General features: G+C 37.2%; 1 long non-coding RNA gene across 1 annotated transcript; it reads right to left on the bottom strand.

Moving 5' to 3' along the window:
* Positions 1 to 22,228: 22,228 nt before the first annotated feature.
* On the bottom strand, positions 22,229 to 23,127 carry LOC128519976 (uncharacterized). The gene is made up of 4 exons (XR_008357894.1): positions 23,026 to 23,127; positions 22,585 to 22,647; positions 22,460 to 22,519; positions 22,229 to 22,359 (listed from the first exon to the last, which is right to left on the bottom strand). It is a non-coding gene; the product is annotated as an uncharacterized LOC128519976 (long non-coding RNA).
* Between the last annotated feature and the right edge of the window lie 258 nt (positions 23,128 to 23,385).

The following is a 23,385-nucleotide window of genomic DNA, read 5'->3' as shown; positions in this document are numbered from 1 at the left end:
AAGAAATCATTAACATTAAATTAAATCTATTGTTGAAGAGGTCTGATTTACCATGAATCTAAACCTTCCACTGAAGCATATGTTCAGATGAGACACCAATGGATCTTATCCAATATGGATTATCTGTTATTACAAAATTTGTTTTTATTCAATTGAGTTTTGGCAGCTTTTCAATTTAACGTATGTCAAGGTGAATTTTTAAAGAAGGCAATTAATTATCACCGCCTTTATTTTGGGTGTATCTTACTGTATGTAACAGATAATAATAACAACAGTCATGTGCGTTACACATCTATTAATAGTATGACTTATTGTGACTAATAGAGCATATTTCTTGGTATTGCTCATAGTTTTTGCTTTCATTGCTCATTGTATTACTCATAGTCTTTGTGACCATAGTCCATGTGTAAACATTATTGTGTTTATTTAAATATGTATCTTATCTGTACATGTCTGTATTTTATTTACCATTCTAAAAAAAATTTCCTGTGTGTGTGTGTGTACATACTTGGACAATAAATAAAGTCCTGATTGTAATTTGTGTGCATCTACTTTGCCCATCTACCTAACACTTGATATAAATGTAAAGCCATCTCATCATCAGCTTAAGCTGGGTTAAAACTGGGTCATGCACCAGGAAATTGATTCCTAAATGACTGAAAACTTACGGGGGTGGAATGGACAAGTCAGTCCAGTCATGCGCTTGTTCACTTAACTATGTTCACTTAATTATGTTTAGTGTGCACCTAAGGAATTAGGTTGTTTCTTTTTGTCTAATTTATAACTATTTCCTTTCCTCCTGGAAAACGACTGTAAGCAGTTGTAAACAAGTATAAACAATTTCCCTCTGGGATTAATAAAGTTCTTTAAATCCGGAATCTTGAGTCAATGGAGGTTTGAGTTACCATGAATCTTGTCCCTTCCACTGAAGCATATTTCAGGTGACACAAAAATCTATCTTGTCCAATATGAATTATCTACTATTGTAAATCTTGTTTCGTCAGACTTGAGTTTTGGCAGCTCGAGTGCAAACTGTCATTGAAGCAGCATTTCAAGGTTGTGACTAAGCATTTGTAACGAAAAAAAAAGTATGTCATGGTAAATTTTTTAAAAAGCACTTAATTATCACTTCTTTTATTTGGGTGTATCTATGTACCAGATAATAACTCAATAATAACAACAGTCATGTGTGTTACACTTCCTATAAATAGTATGACTTATTATGACTCATACAGCATATTTCTTGGTTGATAGTCTTTTTTAATGCTCAGAGTTTTGTATTGTGTTTATTTTAATATGTATCCTGTCTGTATTCATGTCTGTAGTTCTTAGGAGTCACCAACGTTCTGATAATATATTTTATGTGTTATGATCCTCATTCTAATTTGTGTGCATTTACTTTGCTCATCTGCCTGACATTTAATATAATCAGCAGCTTAAGCTGGGTTCAAATTGGGTCATGCACCAGCACAATGATACAAAACACACTAACAAATTGACTTCTGAATGATTACAAACTCAGGTTGTTGAAAGTCAAAGTCCAGACCTCAGCCTGAATGAGATGTAGCTGTAGTGAGATCTTAAGAGATCAACTTTAAACCTCAACAATATCTAGCAATGTTGTATAAAAGAATTGGCAAACCTTTTTACAAGAAGAATGTTAACATGCTAAATATAATTTTCCATATTAAAGACGTAACCACATTGAAAATCTACAATAATATAACTGGCAATAAACAGAATGTTTTGGAATTGTTAAAATAAGGTCATACAAGATATATGTATAGGTTTAAACTAGTTTGTGATTTTAACCACGTTGACTTACTTCTAATTACACAATAGTGGCAGTGGTATCAAATGGTAAAGCCTGTAAATTTCTAGGTTTTTGATTGGAAATCAGCCCCATCTCCTCCACATTCCCTATGTTGATCCCTTGAACAAGTCCCTTAACTCTATCTGCTCTAGGTGTGCTGTATCTTGGCTGACCCTATCTTCTGACCCCAGATTCCCAACTGGGATATGTGAAAACTACAGTTTCCCTTTGGGATTTATAAAGTACTCAATTATTACTACTTTCTTTGTTCCAAGGGTACACATAGTATGTAAGAAAAAAAATGCAACACTTATTCAGTTGAGTGTCTAAGGTAAATTCCTAACAGGAGAATCTATATAACACATACTATGTAGTATGTACTAAGATATTTATTTGAGTTAAAAATCTCAGTCTAAAATATATAAACTGTATTTTTCAGAGTCATAATACTATATCAATTATGGTAATATTACATTAATCCTTAACCACAATTAGACTATTATTACCCTCAGGTTCATGACTTTTTTGAAATTTGATACTTCATTTTACTTAATATCAATTCAGGCAGGGTAGTCAGGAAAAAGGTACAGTGTCTCAGTGGTTACCACTGTTGCTTTGCATCTCCACCATTAGGGTTGAATCACCATTGAATCTTCCCTTCAGTTGGTGTGCATGGAGTTTGCATGGTCTCCCAGTGCTTTGAGAGTCCCTTCTGGCAACTGTTTCTTCTCAGACCAAAGCCTGGAAGTTTATTGTTTTTTTCTACTAAAAATGGTGATTATTGATTACTAATTGCTGTCGTCTCTGACAGCAACTTTTTCGCCACTTTGCTGCTGCTTTGCTCGCCAACTGAGTGCCTACCTGCCAGCTGGGCACTGCCATCGGACCTGCACATGCACATTTTCACTTCTTTTCTCCCCTTTCTTATTCCCTCCCTACTCAAAACTCCTTCCCATTTTTTTTCTCAATAAAGTACACTTTTTCTTGCCTTTCTTGTGTGACTAGTGCTTTGAATCAATGTCTGTCTGTTTTTAATCCTCAGAACAAAGAGACACACCATTAGAATGACATTACATATACTTATGTATACAAAGAGGGTGTTCTCACTTGAGCTAAATACATAAGTCTGACCAGTTCCCAGGCTGTTTAGGAAGGGGTTCATGAGCTCACTATTGATTCCATAATATGAATTATATCTAAAACATGCACTGATGCACCCAATTTCACATTCTAAAACAGTTTTGTACTAAACAAGCAGGAAAGCAAAAAGATGTGTGATTTCGGTTTCTTCCTTTTAAAATTGTTGGTAAAGTTTATACATCTTTTGTTTAAAGGGTCACTTAAAGTTTATTAAATATGAATACAGTCTAACTTGCCATACAGTACAAGTGTGTTTTTCTTCTGTTCAGCTTCACATTTCAAACAAAACACAGTTTTAAATATCATTAACAGTTTTTACTTTACCGTGACTGCTTTTTTATATGCATTTTGAGATACAGCTCTAAAATATTTATAGAACTGCTATAGATTTACATATTTTTCCCAATTTCCAATTATTAATTAGCGGTAGATGTATTTTTAGATTCTGTATTTGTTTCATACTCTGTTTTTGAAATATTGGAATGCCTATGGAACCTCATTAGTTTTCTACTGTATCACAATTCTTGTATTACTTGTATTACTCATACTTGTATTCACAGTTATGTTTATCATGGCACTAACCTCTCAGTACTAAAAAGCTGGGTCTCGCCTGGCACGTCATATGTACAAATCCTTGAGTCAATGTCCATTCTCTGTGAGAAATAAATTGCGTTTAAGGAGTGAATTTATATAAAAATATAATATTCCAATAAAGTAATAAAAAATATTATATTATCATATATAATGATTTATTTAAAACATTATGCAGGATAAATTACATTCTGTACAGAAAGAAATTATAAAGTCTGAGAGTGCAGTTACTTCTCATTTCACATGTGAGCAATGTGTAAATGTGCAACTTAGTGAGTAATGTGACTTTGATGTGTAAGCAGGAATGTGGGGTGTGTGTTTATTATGCAAGTAAACAAAAACCAGATCTGTTAAGTCCATTGTGGTGTTCTGGGTGAGGACTCAAATAGCCTGCGGGAAGAAGCTCTTCCTGTGTTGGTGTTCAGTGGAAGCGCTTTCCTGACTGCACAGAGAGAATATCTAGCCTGGGTAACCAGGAACATTATAATATCTAGTAATCATCAATACTTTTTGTGGTCTGAAATAGTCATTTAAGTATTGAATTTGTTTATTTACTACCTCTACTCTTATGTGGCATTTACATCACCTGCCATCTAAATAATTGTGCAGGCTAAATGCAAATATAGGGTATAACCACTGAGTAACATCACCAAATGCCCTATTCTGTTCAGCCCTAGCCAGTACCTCATTATAATACAAACCAGATTCCAAAAAAGTTGGGACACTATACAAATCGTGAATAAAAACTGAATGCAATGATGTGGAGGTGCCAACTTCTAATATTTTATTCAGAATAGAACATAAATCACGGAACAAAAGTTTAAACTGAAAAAATGTATCATTTTAAGGGAAAAATATGTTGATTCAAAATTTCATGGTGTCAACAAATCCCAAAAAAAGTTGGGACAAGTATCAATAAGAGGCTGGAAAAAGTAAATTTGAGCATAACAAGGAGCTGGAAGACCAATTAACACTAATTAGGTCAATTATCAACATAACTGATATGATTGGGTATAAAAAGAGCTTCTCAGAGTGGCAGTGTCTCTCAGAAGCCAAGATGGGTAAAAATTTTTAAAGACATTGCAGTTATCATCATCAACTGTGCATAACATCATCCAAAGATTCAGAGAATCTGGAACAATCTCTGTGCGTAAGGGTCAAGGGCATAAAACCATACTGGATGCCCGTGCTCTGGGCCCTTAAACGACACTGCACAATAAACAGGAATGCTACTGTAAAGGAAATCACAGAATGGGCTCAGGAATACTTCCAGAAACCATTGTCAGTGAACACAATCCACCGTGCCATCCGCCGTTGCCAGCTGAAACTCTACAGTGCAAAGAAGAAGCCATTTCTAAGCAAGATCCACAAGCTCAGGCGTTTTCACTGGGCCAGGGATCAATGGAGTGTGGCAAAATGGAAAACCGTTCTGTGGTCAGACGAGTGACGATTTGAAGTTCTTTTTGGAAATCTGGGACACCATGTCATCCGGACCAAAGAGGCAAGGACAACCCAAGTTGTTATCAACGATCAGTTCAGAAGCCTGCATCTCTGATGGTATGGGGTTGCATGATTGTGTGTGGCATGGGCAGCTTGCATGTCTGGAAAGGCACCATCAATGCAGACAACATATGCTTCCATCCAGATGTCTTTTCTTTCAGGAAAGACCCTGCATTTTTCAACAAGATAATGCCAGACCACATTCTGCATCAATCACAACATCATGGCTGCGTAGGACAAGGATCAGGGTACTGAAATGACCAGACTGCGGTCCAGATCTTTCACCTATAGAGAACATTTGGCGCATCATAAAGAGGAAGGTGCGACAAAGAAGGTCCAAGACAATTGAACAGTTAGAGGCCTGTATTAGACAAGAATGGGAGAGCATTCCTATTTCTAAACTTGAGAAACTGGTCTCCTCGAACCCCAGACGTCTGTTGAGTGTTGTAAGAAGAAGCGGAGATGCCGCACAGTGGTGAAAATTGCCTTGTCCCAACTTTTTTGGGATTTGTTTACACCATGAAATTTTGAATGAACATATTTTTCCCTTAAAATGATACATTTTCTCAGTTTAAACTTTTGTTCCGTGATTTATGTTCTATTCTGAATAAAATATTAGAAGTTGGCACCTCCACATCATTGCATTCAGTTTTTATTCACGATTTGTATAGTGTCCCAACTTTTTTGGAATCCGGTTTGTAGATTCTACTGGAAGATACTTTTATATTATGAAAAAGCTTCTTGTAACCTTAACTGGCATTACATTAATACACCTTAAAGGATTAAGAGAATGCTGCTTTTAACTTTAAGCAGATACTTGAATGTGGTAAAAATGTGTCATTAAATGTGTCATTAAACTGATTAGTTTAATTCTCGTAAAAGAATTAGTTTGTGCCACACAAACAGAAGAAGCAAATGGATAAACACTTGTTTATGAGTCACAGATCGGAAAAAAAAACTGTTCAACCTGCTCTTCTTCATCTCCATCAGAGGCTTGACCACTGTTACACACAAGTTGGCTGTCACACACAAGTTGAACAGTTTTTTTTCCAAACACACTGCATAAACTGGATGAATTATAATCATGTCCCTAAAGAGATTTCTACAAAATTAAAAATAAATTTTAAAATAAAAAAAATTATAACTAAGAAAATTACACAAATATTACATGATAGTATAATGTATAGCTATATATTTTATTGATAAGTAAATTATATTGTTGTATATGAGTTTGTACATTTACAGTATTTTTAAATGACAGTATTCTGTTTTTAATAATTTGAAGAGTGTAAAAACTTTTAAAGTCTTTCACTTTTAATGGCAGCAGTCTGCCTCATGTTAAACCGATTCGGCATTACAGATACTTTGTATATTATATTATATTATATTATATTATATTATATTATATTATATTATATTATATTATATTATTTTGTATGTATGTATGTATGTATGTATGTATTTATTTATTTACTAATAACAACAAATAATGAATTAATCTTTTTATTTCATGCAAGCTTTTGGTTGATATGTTTATCTATTATAGCACATTGTGCATTTTTAAATGTGTTGTATATTGTTGAATAAAAGTATCCCCTTTGTAGCCATCTGTATTGTGTTTTGTAGTCATTTTTACCTAAAGATTTTTAGTATTTTGGATTTTAACAACATGAAAGAGTTATTATTAAAATTACCTTTAGTAAGGAATAAACTCACACAGTGCAGCATTTTTTGTATTTCTTTGCAAACATACATCGGCTTAGGAAAGGTAGTTTGATCATCTGTGTGTAAGTTTGAAGCAGTAACTTAACATGATAAGAAAACTGGATTTAAATATTAGCATCAGTCACATCAGCTGCCTTTCAAAAGTATAGTTTTTTTTTTATAACCCAAACCATATAAAGCATCCGTAGAAAGCAGTGGCAAAACAGATTTTGTGTGCTTTAGTGTGGAGAAACCATCACACCATACATGTGAAACTTTCACATGATTTCATATCCAAACATTGTCAAGAAGCTTTTCAAAAACAGACTGACTGATGATTAATATTTTTTAATTATTTTAAGTTGCTTTTTTTTGCCATATCTTACGTACACTATCACTGCCTTTATTCTGCTCTAAGGACCAATAACTATCACACCTGTCACGTGCTCTGACTTTTTAAAAGCTCCTCTAAATGTTATGACTCATTTAATCATTTGTTCTGCTACCAGCTAAGTGCCGAAGGTAAGTAAACTAATATCTCATACAGTATATTCAAAGAAATAAAAGATATGATAATTACATCATTACAAAGACATACCATAACAACCAAATTATACTATTGTTTCTTAATAGAAACAGAAATAGAAACTCTAAAAGCAATAGCACATCAATAGTAGATTATTATTTGGAAAGAAAAGTTGTATAATTTAAAAAATATATTTTTTAAATATTAATTTGATTGTTTTGGATATAATTTTTATACAATTTAAAATTAGTAGTTACTCTACTACAGGGGTTTCCAAATCCAGTCCTGGAGGGCCAGTGATCAACACAGTTTGGTGATTCCTCTTCTCAAACACAGCTGATTTAACTAATCTGGGCCCGGTTTCTCAAAAGCTTCTTATTGCTAAGTAGTTCTTAAGTTGTACCTTAACCTCTCTCTTAACGTTATGGCGCATTTCCCGAAACGTTCTTACGCTAAGTATCGCTAAGTTGGTCTGGACCAACCTTAACTCATTCTTGGTGTAGTTTCAGCTCAAGACGCTAGTCGCCGCTACTGAGCAGCAGTCTTTATAAATCAGCGGCGTATGGAAGCACATTATGGCACGTTATCAAAGTCGTATTAATTATGGAATATACTGCTTGTTTAAGAATTTTATTTCAATTGATATCGGAACTAATAGAGTGACTTTTAATTAGCCTATTTCATAATGTGACTAATGCATTAAAATTGGCGATCACTTTTAATATTAAACAGGTGGCAAACAATTTGGCAGCGATACAGCGTGTTGTTGGGCTAAACTGAAGACGGCGCCGTCTGCGGAGCCGTGTGGTTCATGTACATTTTTTCTTTAGACAAAACTTCAGCCCTTTTTATATTTTCCCTAGGGTCGCTATTTAAAAAAAAAAAAAAAAGGTTTTGCCTTCCAATGCAAATGATTATGAAGGTTCTTGACCTGCTCAGACCTGCACTTGCCAGGCCAACACGTCAGACTTATGCTCCACGTCCCGAGGTCCATCTGATTGTTGCTTTTTGTTTCAAATATGTTTCATTGATCATTGAAACATGAAATTTTATTTAGTTAAATGAGAAAATAAACTTGCAGAATGCAAAAGGAGTCAAAAATCGATTCCTGAGCAACCGATGTCAACTAATTCAGGTCCTTCACTGTAGACAGCGCCTTGTAACGTCGGACGTAAGAGGCAGCAACTTAAGAAGACTCCTACTGTAAGGGACAGTTCGAGAAATACACTTAGAAAAGTTATCACTTTACGTAAGATATATCTTAAGAGTCTTCTTAGCTTGCAAATAGTGTGCGTTATCGAGAAACCGGGCCCTGGTTACTGGCCCTCCAGGACTGGATTTGGAGACCCCTGCTCTACTACAAAAGAGGCATAGGTAATCTAGCGGTACTGTGGGAGAAATGTAAAACTCAATACTTAATTTGTAAGACTCGATTAATGGATAAAGTGTTTAAAGTGATTTCCAACTAACACACTCACTGAGTCCTTAACAAGTAGGTTGTGCTTAATGTTTTAGGGAAATAAGATATGAAAGGTTGGCTGTTTATTTCTTCATAAACACTATGCATGTGTCTCAATCAATATTGTAAAATGTTACAGCATTATATATTTTAGGATGAGATCTGTTGTATCTTTAAAGAGTGTATGCTCTTTTTGTATGTATGCTCTTTTTCTAATCTTGGTGATTAAATAAAGGTAATTTTTAAATGAAAACTTTACCTGTATCAATTTAAATTTATTTAAACATTCAAGAAAGTTTTGGTTTAAACCTAAAAGTTTTAAATAGTAACTTGAATTGTAAATCTTTTTTTCTCTTGCCATATATTATACATTGAAGTCAGATATATCAGATACCAAATGTAAAGTGCAGGTTAATTTGTTTTTTTCTTTTTTTTCTTCTTGTTTTGACGCCGAGCGTCACATGATCACAACTGATCCCACGATTTTCTGTTTCTTGCGTTGCGGGATTGTGGGTAATCGTCTACCCCTGCTGAGTCTTAACACTGTGACCGCGTGTGTGCGTGTAAAACCTATTTTATTTTGTGTCTTTATGCGTGTGTGTAATAAAGTCTCATTAGAGAAGTTAAAAATTAATTTTCTCTCTGCTTAAGGCTCAGCCTGCTTTTTGCATCTGACAGACTACACACAGACAGACCCTTCCTTTTTTTACCTTCACAGACACACAAACACACACACTCTTTCTCTCTGCTCTACACAGAAACACTGCTCACTCGCGATTCCAGGTAAAGTGCAGGTTAATTTGTTTTATTTTTACTTTACAGCAGTGATTCCGTTAGTGTGTTGCTCAATTGGATGTCATTGGAGAGATTTCTTGTTTATTTTTCAAGGGGCCTCCTTACTTTAGCTTTACACACACACACAGTTACTGCGCGCACAAATGGAAAAACTTATCTGTTGGGATTTATTTTTCCTTTTTTTTAAAGGTACAAAGGTTACTTTATATTTTGTGTAAAATATTTTTATGTATTTATTTTTTTTGGGCTGTGGAACGAATAATTTGAGTTTCTATTGTTTCTTAGGGGCAGTGGTGGCTTAGAGGGTTAAGGCAGAGTTACTCATCAGTTCATTGCCAGCTCCACCAGGTTGCCACTGTAAGGCCCTTGATCAAGGCCCTTAACCCAAACTGCTCCAGGGGGGCTGTATCATGGCTGACCCCGCGCTTTAACCCCAGTTATGCTGGGATATGCAAAGAAGGAATTTCATTGTGCTGTAATATGTGACAAATAAAGGCTTAACTTATAGAAAATTTCGATTGTTTTGAAATATGAGCCTACTTCCGAAATGAATTATGCTAGTAATCCAAGGTTCCACTGTATATCAAAACCTTGCTTGTTTAACAAGTAAAAATTTATTTAAAATTTTTGCTCACCTTGCAAAACACTCACAGACAAAGTAACTCACAATCCAAGTTTCCACTGTACAGTGGAACCTTGGATTACGAGCATAATTCATCCTGGAAGTGGGCGCATATTCCAAAACACTCATAAACCAAATTTAATTTTACCATAAAAAATAATGGAAACTTGAATTATTCGTTCCACAGCCCAAAAAATTAATACATAAAATAATTAACACAAAATATTAAGTAAAAATAAAACAAATTAACCTGCACTTTACTTTTAAAAAAGTAAAAAATAAATACTGACAGATAAGTGTTTCTGTTTATGTGTGTGTGAAGCCCCACCCATCCCGAGAGAGAGAGAGTGTGTAAACCGGCATGGTGTCAAAATACGCGCGCGCACACACATAAGAGAGGCTGAATAGATTTTTAACCTTCTAATGAGACTTACTTACACAGTAAACCTTTTTCCTTTCCTATTTGAATCTCACATAAACACACATTAACGGAAAGACTGTTTTGTCGCAAAAATTAGCAAGGAACCTCGCTAATGACACTCATGTGAGCACATCCTAACGGAATAACTGCTGTAATAACAAATGAACCTGCACGTTACCTTTGAAAAGAATCGCAACAGAGAAGAGTTTCTGTGAAAAGCAGAGTGTGTTTGTCACACTTAAGGCGTGAGAGAGAGAGAGAGAGAAAAAGAGAGAGAGAGTGTGACCCGGCACGGTGTCAAATTACGCGCACGCACACACATAAGGAAACACTATAGGAAACACGCGCTTCATTATAGGAAACACGCGCTTACAAACACAAAATATGTTTTTTACACACACACGTGGTCACAGTGTTATAGTAAACAGTACATGAGTGTACGGATGTTAATTATACCAGTAAGAAATGCGCACTAAGACCCAGCAGGAGAGACGATTTAACCACAATTCTGCAGCACAAGAGAGAGAAAAACTGTTGGTTCAGTTGTGATCACGTGATGCTCGGCGTCAAAACAAGCACATGTGTGATACATGATACTTGGTACTCGTAAACCAAGACTTGCTCGTTTTTAAAGTCAAAATTGCTCATCGTGCGGAACACTCGTAAACCGCGCTACTTGCAATCCGAGGTTTTACTGTACTTGACTCTACAATGTTGTATGAGAGTGTTTTTTTTATTGCTTGACTGTAAATAAACCACATTGTCCTAATTTGTAATTCAGCAATTGAGATATTCTGGCTTCTTTCTTGTTTAGAATAATTTATTCCAAGGGACATATACGGTATAAATATCAATAGGGTCAATTAACTTAACATAGAGGTTAAGGATCTCTGACAAAGGAGACTTGAATTAGCCATAATTTTGTATGAAATAATAAGATAATTTACCTAACTTTTACAAATGTGATGGAATTAAATTGTACATGTTTCCACCATGTATTATGCACAATAGTTTCTGAAAACCTAACTAATAAATAATTTATAATTTCTTCCTTCATTCTTTATTAGTAAGCAACCAATAATCTTCTGAGCACAAGGTACGTTTCTAAAAAGGAAATTAGTAAAATAAAGAATTTACTTTGAGATTGATATTTAAGACTGAGTTTTCTTTGTTTTTAAAATTGCAATAAACAAAAATAATATAAAATAAATGTATTTTAATTTGAGTACTTTATTTACAGAAGCTCAGTCATAAATGGCATCACAAGCAGAACAGAGAAGCCTCTGTTTTGTCTCCTGGAACACAAATGGTATAAAGGGCAAAATACCAAAAGTCTTCAACAGCCTTAGTGATCTTAAGGCTGATATCGTCTTCCTACAAGAGACACATGTTGGACCACAGTGCTGCCAAATCTTCAAGAGCATTGAAAAAAACTGGAATGTGTTCTTTACTGTGTACAGCCCTAAAAGCAAAGGAGTTGCAATACTGATAAACAAAGAGATATCATTTGAGTACATATGTCATGATGAGGACTGCAGTGGAGGTTACATTGTGCTCTTCTGTTATCTGTATGGTGAACTCTATACTCTTGTTAATGTGTACAATCATAAGGCAGACAGAATTGTCTTGGAAAAACTGAAAGTGTATTTGAGCGAAACGGCTGAGGGTGTACTGGTGGTTGGAGGTGATTTTAACACAGTTTTAGATCCCAGTTTAGATCGAGAACCCCCCACCTCACAGCATTCACCATTTAGAGCTATTTTAGAAGATTTCACTGTTTCTTTGAAACTCAAAGACGTTTGGTCATACTTATACCCACTTGTACAAGATCGAATGCATTTTACACGAAATCAGAATGAGAGTTACTCCAGAATAGACATGTTTTTTATGGTGGAGGACCAAGTGAATCGAGTGTGTCACATTATGCCCAATAAACAAGAAATTTCTGATCATTATGCTCTTGTTCTAAACCTCACAGTTCAAGAGCAAATTGAAAGTAAACCTTCAAATGTTGCCAGATACTTAAGCAATTATGACTACATACCTGATGAGAGAGCAGGGAAAATTAGCGGGGCAGAAATACTGAGTGTGATCAAGTTATTGACTTGTACAGAAGAAATCAGACCTGACAAATTGCAAGTTTACACCTACAAAAAATTTCGGTGCCCATTAACGGAATTCTTAAAGGTACACTTTAACCACATGTTAAGAAATAAGCAATTATATATTTATTTTAATCAATCCCACTATTTAGATGCCAGACACGTCTTTAATGTTGACTATTTAATATTCTCCCAAATTTTGGCCAATCGCCTCAGTGCATTCATTCCCCCCTTTTTTAGGCAGAAGACAGGAGAATATCCTTCTATTGCGTTTAGCTTGTCATTTGAGACAGGCGAACAAAAAATCAGGTGGTCTTTCCTGAAGGAAGCCTTAAAAAAACTACAAGATGACCCTGCTTTCCCCCCACCAGACTGTAACATTCTGGATTGCATTCTTCCCAAAGACCAAACATCCGGTAAACTCAGACAGTTGCTGACTGGCTGTCCCCTTACCAACACTATTCTGAAGCTGGCTCTGATGCACCTTAAAGACAAGCTTTATAAAGTTGAAGAACAAAATGAGCATGAGCCTGGGTCTAATAAAATCATGTCAGCAGCTACTATTTGCTATCAGAGACAGGTACTTTTCATACATGCACAGCCAGAAGAACATAAGGAAGTGAAACAGAAAGTGAGGACTTTTAAAGAAAAATCAGCACTTAAAATAAATGTGCAATTAAATCAACTCACAAATAGATTACCTTTACAGAACTAATTATTTTATTTTTTTCTTATTTTCACTTTATTAACATTCTTATTTTATTAACACATTTTAGGACTTTGTCACCTAATTATGGAAAATAGAGAGATAATTTTTACATGTAAAAGAATCTGTTACAGTTAAGTGTTAAGTGTCTTGATGTAAATAGTTATAATATTTTAAACTTGTACTAAAAAACACGTCATTGTTTTATATACTGTATTGCTGTATTACCTTGGCAATTATATATACTGAACAAAAAAATTAACGCAACACTTTTGTTTTTGCTCCCATTTTTAATGAGATGAAATCAAAGATCTGAAACGTTTTCTACATAAAAATAACGTTACAAAATAACCATATCTCTCAAATATTGTTCACAAATCTGTCAAAATCCGTTACGATGAAGAACTGGAGTCAAGTCGAGACCCCGATGAGGATGACAAGCATGCAGATAAGCTTCCCTGAGACTGTTTCTGACAGTTTGTGCAGAAATCCTTTGGTTATGCACTCCGATTGTTTCAGCAGCTGTCTGAGTGGCTGGTCTCAGATGACCATGGAGGTGAACATGCTGGATGTGGAGGACCTGGGCTGGTGTGGTTACACGTCATTTGCGGTTGTGAGGCCGGTTGGATGTACTGCCAAATCCTCTGAAACGCCTTTGGATACGGCTTATGGTAGAGAAATGAACATTCAATTCACGAGCAACAGCTCTGGTGGACATTCCTGCTGTCAGCATGCCAATTGCTGATTGTCTAATCAGCATCTTGATATGGCACACCTGTGAGGTGGGATGGATTATCTCAGCAAAGGAGAAGTGCTCACTATCACAGATTTTAACAGATTTGTGAACAATATTTGAAAGATATGGTTATTTTGTGTATGTAGAAAATGTTTTAGATCTTTGAGTTCATCTCATAAAAAATGGGAGCAAAAACAAAAGTGTTGCGTTTATATTTTTGTTCAGTATATATATAATTCAATCATAATATACATTAAGCATTCATAGCATTTGAAATTACAGAGTAGAGCAATGTATCTGCATCAATTTTGTGTTAAGCTTGAACATTCTTCCATGGAAATGATTTGAATGATTCAGAAGGCTTTCAGGGATGATGCAATTGTTATGAAAATGTTGTACTAAATATTTTAGAAAGCTGCTTTGTTTTACTGTTTTCATTCATTATTAATGTTGAAAGTAATTGTTGAATGAATTTGAATAGGTGAATAATAATAATAATAATAATAATAATGACTTGGAGGGGTAAAACATTTTCTTAAAGAGACAGAGCACTTTTCAAAAAGGTATGCAATTAAGCACAGCAATAATAATGATAATGATAATAATAATAATAACGTAACACTTAATATAACACTTTTTTCATGTTAAAAAACCCTTACCTTCTACCTGAAGTTTCATTGGGAACAAATAATGTGAGCAGTAGTTTATCAGTAGTTACTCCACTACAAAAGAGCCATATAGGTAATCTAGCGGTACTGTGGGAGAAATGTAAAACTTAATACTTAATGTGTAAGACTCGATTAATGGCTAAAGTGTTTAAAGTGATTTCCAACTAACACACTCACTGAGTAATTAACAAGTAGTTCGTTCCTAATGTTTTAAGAAAATGAGATATATGTAAGGTTGGCTGTTTATTTCTTCAAAAAAGTTATCCATGTGTCTTAATCAATATTATAAAATGTAACAGCATTTAATATTTTAGAATGAGATCTGTTGTATCTTCATAGAGTGTATGCTCTTTTTGTATTAATGCTATTTTTAAAATCTTGGTAGTTAAATAAATGTAACTTTTAAATGAAAACTTTACCTGTATCAATTTAAATTTATTTATTTAACATTCAAAAAAAGCTTTGCTTTAATTTTAAAAGTTTTAAATAGTAGATTTCAAAAACAAAAAGTGCACATGTCTACAGTATGTATGCAACAAGTTGCTTTTTTGTCATTTTAATTCACTTGAATTGTAAATCTTTTTTCTCTTGCCATATATTATACATTAGAGTCAGATATGATCAGACACCTAAGGCTTTTCACATGTTTTCTGCAATGCCTTTACTTTCTTGTAAATTGTGGAACTAATTTGATTCTTCTTTTGTGTCACCAGCTAAGTGCAACAGGTAAGTTTCCATTAAGTGAAACTGAATTATAACGTTTTAAAATATTTATTTAAAAATTATTATTTTTTTTAAATATTTGATTGCTTTGGGTTAAGTTAAACCTTGGATTGCAAGAATATTTAATTCCGGAAGCGTGCTTGTATATCAAAACACTCGTATATCAAAGGGAATTATTATTCTCCATAGCAAATAATAAAAACTCTCATGATTTATTCCACAGCCCATGTAAAAATTATTCATACAAAATATAAAGTAAAAATAAAACAAATCCACCTGAACTTTACTTAAAAAAATTATGACTGGCGTTAGACAAGAGCAGAAGAAGGAGCAGGGGTGCTACTGTGTAGGATGACTTTTAGACACACACACACACACACACACATACACACGCACACAACCGGGATCAATCCTCTAAACAGATTCATCTTCCGCTCTGCTACAGTCTTTTTAACTTTTTTTTTCTTCCTGGGGGCCGTTGTTGCGGTTAATAAAGAACACACATGGTCACAGTGTTATAGTAAACAGTACACAGGCACGGATGTTAACTGTACACAGTACACTGAGACTGAGCATGGGAGATAATTACCCACAATCCCACAGCACGAGAAGATGGCGCCGGTGAGGTTGGCTGCCGTCACGACTGCTCCGACCACCTTTTCTTTGTTTTTGTTCTTTAAGTTAGTTTACAGCGTTTTAAAACCGGCAAAATTACCACCATGGGGTTCATTAGTTATGATAGAGACACTCTTGTTTCTGTTGGTATACAATGTACTCACAATTCGACGTTTTTAACTCCGGATCCGAGCTGGCCGAGTGAGATCCTCAGGGACAACAAAGGACGCGACGCGAAGCGGCGGCCCCGAGGGAAACGAGCCGGCGTCAGGAACAGGCTGAGAGCCCATGCACACCGCACACCTCTGCCTAGCATCCTGCTCGCCAACGTCCAGTCACTGGAAAACAAGCTCGATGACCTCAGGGCCAGGATAAAGTTCCAGAGAGACATTCGGGACTGCAATCTCCTCTGCTTCACAGAGACATGGCTGAACCCAGCGGACCACGCCAGCCAGCCGGCCGAGTTCTTCTCGGTTCACCGCATGGACAGGACACGGGACTCGGGGAAGTCAAGGGGAGGCGGCGTGTGTTTAATGGTGAACAGCAGCTGGTGCAACAGCGCGAGCGTTGTTCCTCTCACACGCTCCTGCACACCAAACCTGGAACTACTGTCCATTATGTGTCGTCCTTTTTACCTTCCTCGGGAGTTTACATCGGTCATAATCAGCGCCGTTTATATTCCACCACAAGCGGACACGGACACTGCCTTATGCGAGCTGCATGAGGCACTCACACAACAACAAACACAACACCGGGACGCTGCGCTTATTGTGGCGGGGGACTTTAATAGTGCCAACCTCAAACGCGCAGCGCCGAACTTTTATCAGCACATCACCTGCCCCACCAGGGGCGAAAGGACACTGGACCACTGCTACACAACGATCAAGGACGGCTACAAGGCACAATCTTGTCCACCGTTTGGTAAATCCGATCACGCCGCCATCTTCCTCATCATAAAATACAAACAAAGGCTGAAACAGGAAGTTCCGGTTCAGAGGGAGGTCGCGCGCTGGACGGACCAATCGGTGGCCGCGTTACAGGACGCACTCGATGACGCAGACTGGGACATGTTCAGAAACAGCTCCGACGATGACGTCAGCGTGTTTAAGGAAACGGTTGTGGGATTCATCGGGAAACTAGCGGACGATACCGTAGAAAAAAAGACTATTAAAACGTTACCCAACCAGAAGCCGTGGGTGGATAAAACCATCCGCGACGCTCTGAAATCTCGCACCGCTGCCTACAACACGGGACTCGTGTCGGGGGACATGGAACCATATAAGGCTGCGTCATACAGCGTCCGGAAGGCGGTGAAAGAGGCGAAGCAGCGATACGGGAGGAAACTAGAGTCACAACTCCAACAGAATTACTCTAGGAGCCTGTGGCAGGGATTAAGGACAATAACGGATTATAAAGCACCAACATCCGGTATAATAAACGCAGACGTGTCTCTGGCAGACGAGCTGAACACTTTCTATGCTCGCTTTGAGGCTGCAGCTAAAGATGCTAGCGCTGCTAATGCTAGCGGCGCTAACGGCTGCAGACAGGAAGTCACTGCCACGACCGGAAGCGCGTTCATCATCACCGAGCATGACGTGAGGAGAGCCTTCAAGAGAGTGAACACCAGGAAAGCAGCAGGACCAGACGGCATTTCAGGCCGTATTCTCAAAGCCTGCGCAGACCAGCTAGCACCTGTGTTCACTGAGATATTCAACATCTCTTTATCTCAGTCGGTGATCCCCACATGCTTCAAAGAGTCCATCATTGTTCCTGTCCCAAAGAAACCTCATCCTGCTTCCCTCAATGACTATCACCCTGTAGCCCTCACCTCAGTAGTGATGAAGTGCTTTGAACGCCTGGTCAGAGACTTTATCATCTCTTCACTACCAGACACACTCGACCCACTACAGTTTGCTTATCGTCCAAACCGTTCCACGGACGATGCAATCTCTCATCTCCTTCATACATCTCTCACTCACCTAGACACTCTGGACTGCTCTTCATCGACTACAGTTCTGCATTTAATACCATAATTCCCTCCACACTTACCACCAAGCTGGAGCACCTGGGACTCAGCTCATCAATGTGTCAGTGGATCTCCAATTTTCTGACTGGCAGACCACAGGCAGTAAGGATGGGCGGACATGTCTCAGCCTCCCTCACTCTCAGCACTGGAGGCCCCCAGGGTTGTGTTCTGAGTCCCCTGCTGTACTTTCTGTACACCCACGACTGCGTGGCCACTATCAGCTCCACCACCATCATCAAGTTTGCTGACGACACTGTTGTGGTGGGCCTGATCACGAACAACGATGAGACGGCCTACCTGGAGGAGGTTGGAAATCTGGAGAACTGGTGCCAGAGAAACAATCTCCTCCTGAACGTCAGTAAGACAAAGGAGCTGATAGTGGACTTCAGTACAAAGCAGGTGAGGAACTACCAGACCCCCGTCATCAACAGGAGCCCAGTGGAGAGAGTGGACAGCTTCAGATACCTCGGTGTTCACATCACGCAGGACCTGGCATGGTCCTGTCACATCAACACCGTGGTAAAAAAGGCCCGGCAGCGTCTCTACCACCTCAGACGCTTGAGAGACTTTAGACTGCCCTCCAAGGTGCTCAGGAATTTCTACTCCTGCACCATAGAGAGCATCCTGACGGGAAATATCACGACCTGGTTCGGGAACAGCACCATGCAGGACAGACGAGCTCTACAGAGGGTGGTGCGATCAGCTGAGCGCATCATCCGCATCGAGCTCCCTGACCTGCACTCGATCTACAGCAAGCGGTGCTTGACCAAGGCCAGGAAGATTGTGAAGGACCTCAGCCACCCCAATAACGGACTGTTTACTCTGTTGCGGTCTGGGAAGCGATTCCGCTCCTTGAAGGCCAACACAGAGAGACTAAGGAGGAGCTTCTTCCCGCAGGCGATAAGGTCTCTCAACCAAAACCACAAACAAACACAATCTTTTCATAATTGATCAAATCTATCATTTTTTTTTACATCCATGAACACTATGGACAATTACACGCTCACCCTCCTTCATATCTACACTACATGTTGTACATTCACATCCTGGACCATTGCACAAAGACACTTTAATAACTTTGCACACCTACCTTCACAACTACACTACATGTTGTACATTCACATCCTGGACCATTGGACAAAGACACTTTAATAACTTTGCACACCTACCTTCACAACTACACTACATGTTTACATTTACATCCTGGACCAGTGCACAAAGACACTTTAAAAACCTCTGCACAAAGACACTTTGTTCTATGCATATTTGCACACCCAGTACAGTATATTTCAATTTGTACAGTATATTTCTATTTTTATGCACATCATATTTCTATGTACAGTATATTTCTATTTTTATGCACATCATATTTCTATTTTTATTTTTAGTTCTATTTTTCCTAGCACATTTCTATTTTTATTTTTAGTTCTATTTTTTCCTAGTTTAATTAAAAAAAATGTATTTTATTTTATTTTTTTAAATTTAATTTCTATCGTATTCTTTTATTCATATTTATTTCTTATTTGTAAACTTTAATTCTCTTTTAGGGTCAATGGCAGTCGTATAATGCATTTCACTACATTTCGTACTGTGTATGTTTCTGTATGTGACAAATAAAATTTGAATTTGAATTTGAAAGAGAAGAACTATTGGATCATTCGTGATTATGTGATGCTCTGCAGCCAAAACGCATGCATACTACAGTACTCGTAGTGGAGTGTTCCGCAAGACAAGCAAGGATTTTTCATAAATTTCGACTCGGAAAATGAACAAGTCTTGGTTTACAAGTACCGGGTATCATGTATCACGCATATGCTTCTTGTTTTGACGCAAAGTGTCACGTGATCACAACTGAGCCAACAGTTTTCTCTCTCACGTTGTGGAATTGTGGGTAATCATCTCCCCTGCTGTGGCTTAACACTGTGACCATGTGTGTGTGTGTAAAACATATTTTATTTTGTGTCTGTATGCGTGTGTGTAATTAAGTCTCATTAGAGAGGTTAAAAATCCATTCTCTCTCTCTGCTCAAGGCTCAGCCTGCTCTTTGCGTCTGTGTGTATGCGCGTCATTAGACACCGTGCCTCCCACACACACACACACAAACACTGCTCTGTCGCGATTCTTTTCAAAGGTAAAATTCAAGTTAATTTGTTTAATTTTTACTTTACAGCAGTGATTCAGTTAGTTTGTCGCTTAATTACTTTACAACAGTGTTTCCGTTGTGTGTGCGCATGTGTGAAAAGCGTGGAAGAAGGGTAATTGTGTAAGACATGTTACGTCCCAGTCTAGGGTTGGGCCGTACAGTAAATGATAGGTTCGGGGTTCTATTTTAAACTGTGTGAAAAAAGGTCGAATATAAAGGTGTAATATACCGGAAAGAAATAGACAGGCACTTCAGCTGGCAAAAAGACAGGGTTTGTATTACTTTACACAGAGCAAACAAAAATACTGACACAACACCAGGGGGGTGTTCCAGAAAGCAGGTTATGTGACATACCCGGATAAGTTTGAGGGTAAGTTAGTGGAAAACCTTAAGTTTCGGTTCCAAAAACGGAGGTAACTTTCTGGGTATGTATGTAACCATAGCAATTTACTCTCTGAAGATAACCTGCTCGGTAGCAGGTTATGTTCCAGAGTAAGTTTGTTTCAGAAGGTTATTGAGCATGGCGCGCTCTTTTAAAGAGGATTCCGTGGACGGAGAGGCACAAATTATACAACATTTTTTTCGCCGGGAGAGAGTTATAAGACCGCGTATTGATGTTTTTTCATTTCCTAATGATTATTTGAAAGAGCGTTATTGGTTTTCAATGGAATCCGTAATTTACTTAACACATCTCTTGAAACCGCATATTGCAGATGTCACAAACGGCAGGTCTGCGCTTAGAAAACATTCTGTACACAAATAGCACTTTGGTTTTTTGCATCAGGGCATTTTTTGTACAACATAGGCGATGCAGAGCATGTGGGAAAGGCAACTGTATGTCTGGCACTTAAACGCTTCTTACACACATGTGTATAGTTCCCTGGCCATAAACCTCTGCATGTTATTAGAGGAATTCCACAGAGTGGCAGGTTTGTCCTTTGTAGTAAAATCGATGACGCATATTTAATATGTAGTCATACTATTTATATCTACTGTATACATGTAGCCTATTCATCCTGCACACATACACTTAATCCTTTCATATATAACTTTCTATTTCAGGGTTTCCAAATGTAATTGGGTGCATTGATGGCACCCACATTCCTATTAAAGCTCCTTCAATAAATAAGGGGGAGACGATGTCTATTCATAGTAGCAATGTACAGGTAACAACTTAATTTTGTGTGCTTAATTTTTTGCCTTGTTAAAAAACATTAAACTCATTACTTTTTTAATATGTGAGGCAACTCACATCATTACTAATGATGATGCAAAATGTCCAGGATCTGTGCATGATGCCAGAATTTTCCACAAGTCATCATTATGCCAAACATTTCTGCAGGGTTTTGCTCTATACAATGTTTTTTTTTTTTTTTTTTAATATATTAGTATTGTACACTTGAATCATTACAGGACAGTACAATGGTTACTTGCTGGGGGACAGAGGATACCCTTGTCTGCCCTATTTAATGACACCCTACCCTGAACCTGACCCTGGACCATAGACACGCTTTAACCTTGCTCACAGCCGAACACGGGCCAAGGTGGTGATGGCCATAGGGATCCTCAAGTCAAGGTTTCAGTGTCTGCATGGGCTCCGGGTCAGTCCAGAGAGGGCATGCAACATCATAGTGGCTTGTGTTGTGCTTCACAACATTGCCACTATAAGAGGAGAGAGCCATCCTCCTTTTATTGAAAAAGATGGCCCAGAGGAACCTCTACAGATTTTTGCACACAACAGAGATGGAAGACAGGATTTGTCAAAATTACTTTTATTAAATAGTTTACACTCGTCTGCTGCGCAGTTCATTTCTTTATTTCCTGAAAAACAATGGAAGTAAAATGAAATTAAAGGTGTTTTTTTTTATTGTCTTGCTTTATATACACAACACTTTAAACATGCAACAGATTAATATACGCACAAGTTCTCACCTTAAGGCGACGCTCCAGTAATTTAATTTCTAGTGTTGCTTTTTTAATGAATAGCCTTTTCTCTTCCATTTAAGGTCCATGTCACTTTTTCTAATTTGTTTTTGAAGATGGACCTTATACAGCTTGTTTGCTGGCAACTAGGAAGGAAACTAGGATTTATTATTAAAAATAATTAAATAAATAAGATTCTGTCAGACAATAAAATTAAAATATGGACAACTGCACACAAATTCTTACATTGATTAGATTGTGCATGGTTGAAGGACCTTCATTCGTGGAGAAATTCCCAGGTATGTACTGTGAAAGAACAATGACAGATTATTACTCTAATGTAAAAAGGGGGCATTCAGTATGCATCCTACCTCAGTGGATCTACCAGCATTGTCCACTTCTGTCACAGCAGATGTATTCTCTACATCTTCATCCTTCAGTAAAAATATGCAAGTATATGTTATCTGGCAAAAAATATAATAAAATAAAAGCAACTAAAGGTACCTGAAAACAAAACACTTACAACTGTGACAGACTGTTCTTTCTGTAGCGTCCAATAATACAATCCCTCTATTAGTATTTATAAGAAAATACAACCTATAGAATTCTCAATATTGCCAAAGCAAAAACCAATAATGCAGGAAAAAACATGTCAAAGTAATACAACTAAGATCACAGTAGCCTGCACATCATATTCTGTTAAATAAAGTAAACCTGCATAAAAACATAAAGCGTGTTCAAAAGCCTTTAAGTGTCAGAGATAGTAATTTATTAAGTTGTATAATGAAAATACATCATAGTGGTAGACTTACATTTCACCATGTTAGTGTCACTGGTGGCCCTTCATTAATGGACAGAGCCAGCTCCTCAGATGGAGTGAGGGGAGGTGGTGGTGGGCCCCCGCCAGTTAGATGGGCTTCAACCTTCTTTCTATTATCTGACAGAAAGAATATACTAAATCATGTTCAATAAATAGTACAGTGATCGTGTAATCAAATATTACCTTTTTGCAGAATGTTTTTGTGTTTCATTTTTACTTGGCTTCTGTTTCCACAAGGATTACGCCTTATTAAATAAGAAACCATAAATTCCTAGTCAATATACATTGGTAGTTTAACCTAAAGGAAAGAATGGCAGGAAAAGTAAATGCTTTCATTTAACAGCCAAAATGA

This window comes from Clarias gariepinus, chromosome 4, assembly GCF_024256425.1.
Source record: "Clarias gariepinus isolate MV-2021 ecotype Netherlands chromosome 4, CGAR_prim_01v2, whole genome shotgun sequence".
Taxonomy (NCBI): domain Eukaryota; kingdom Metazoa; phylum Chordata; class Actinopteri; order Siluriformes; family Clariidae; genus Clarias; species Clarias gariepinus.
This window is presented reverse-complemented; position numbering and strand designations above follow the sequence as displayed.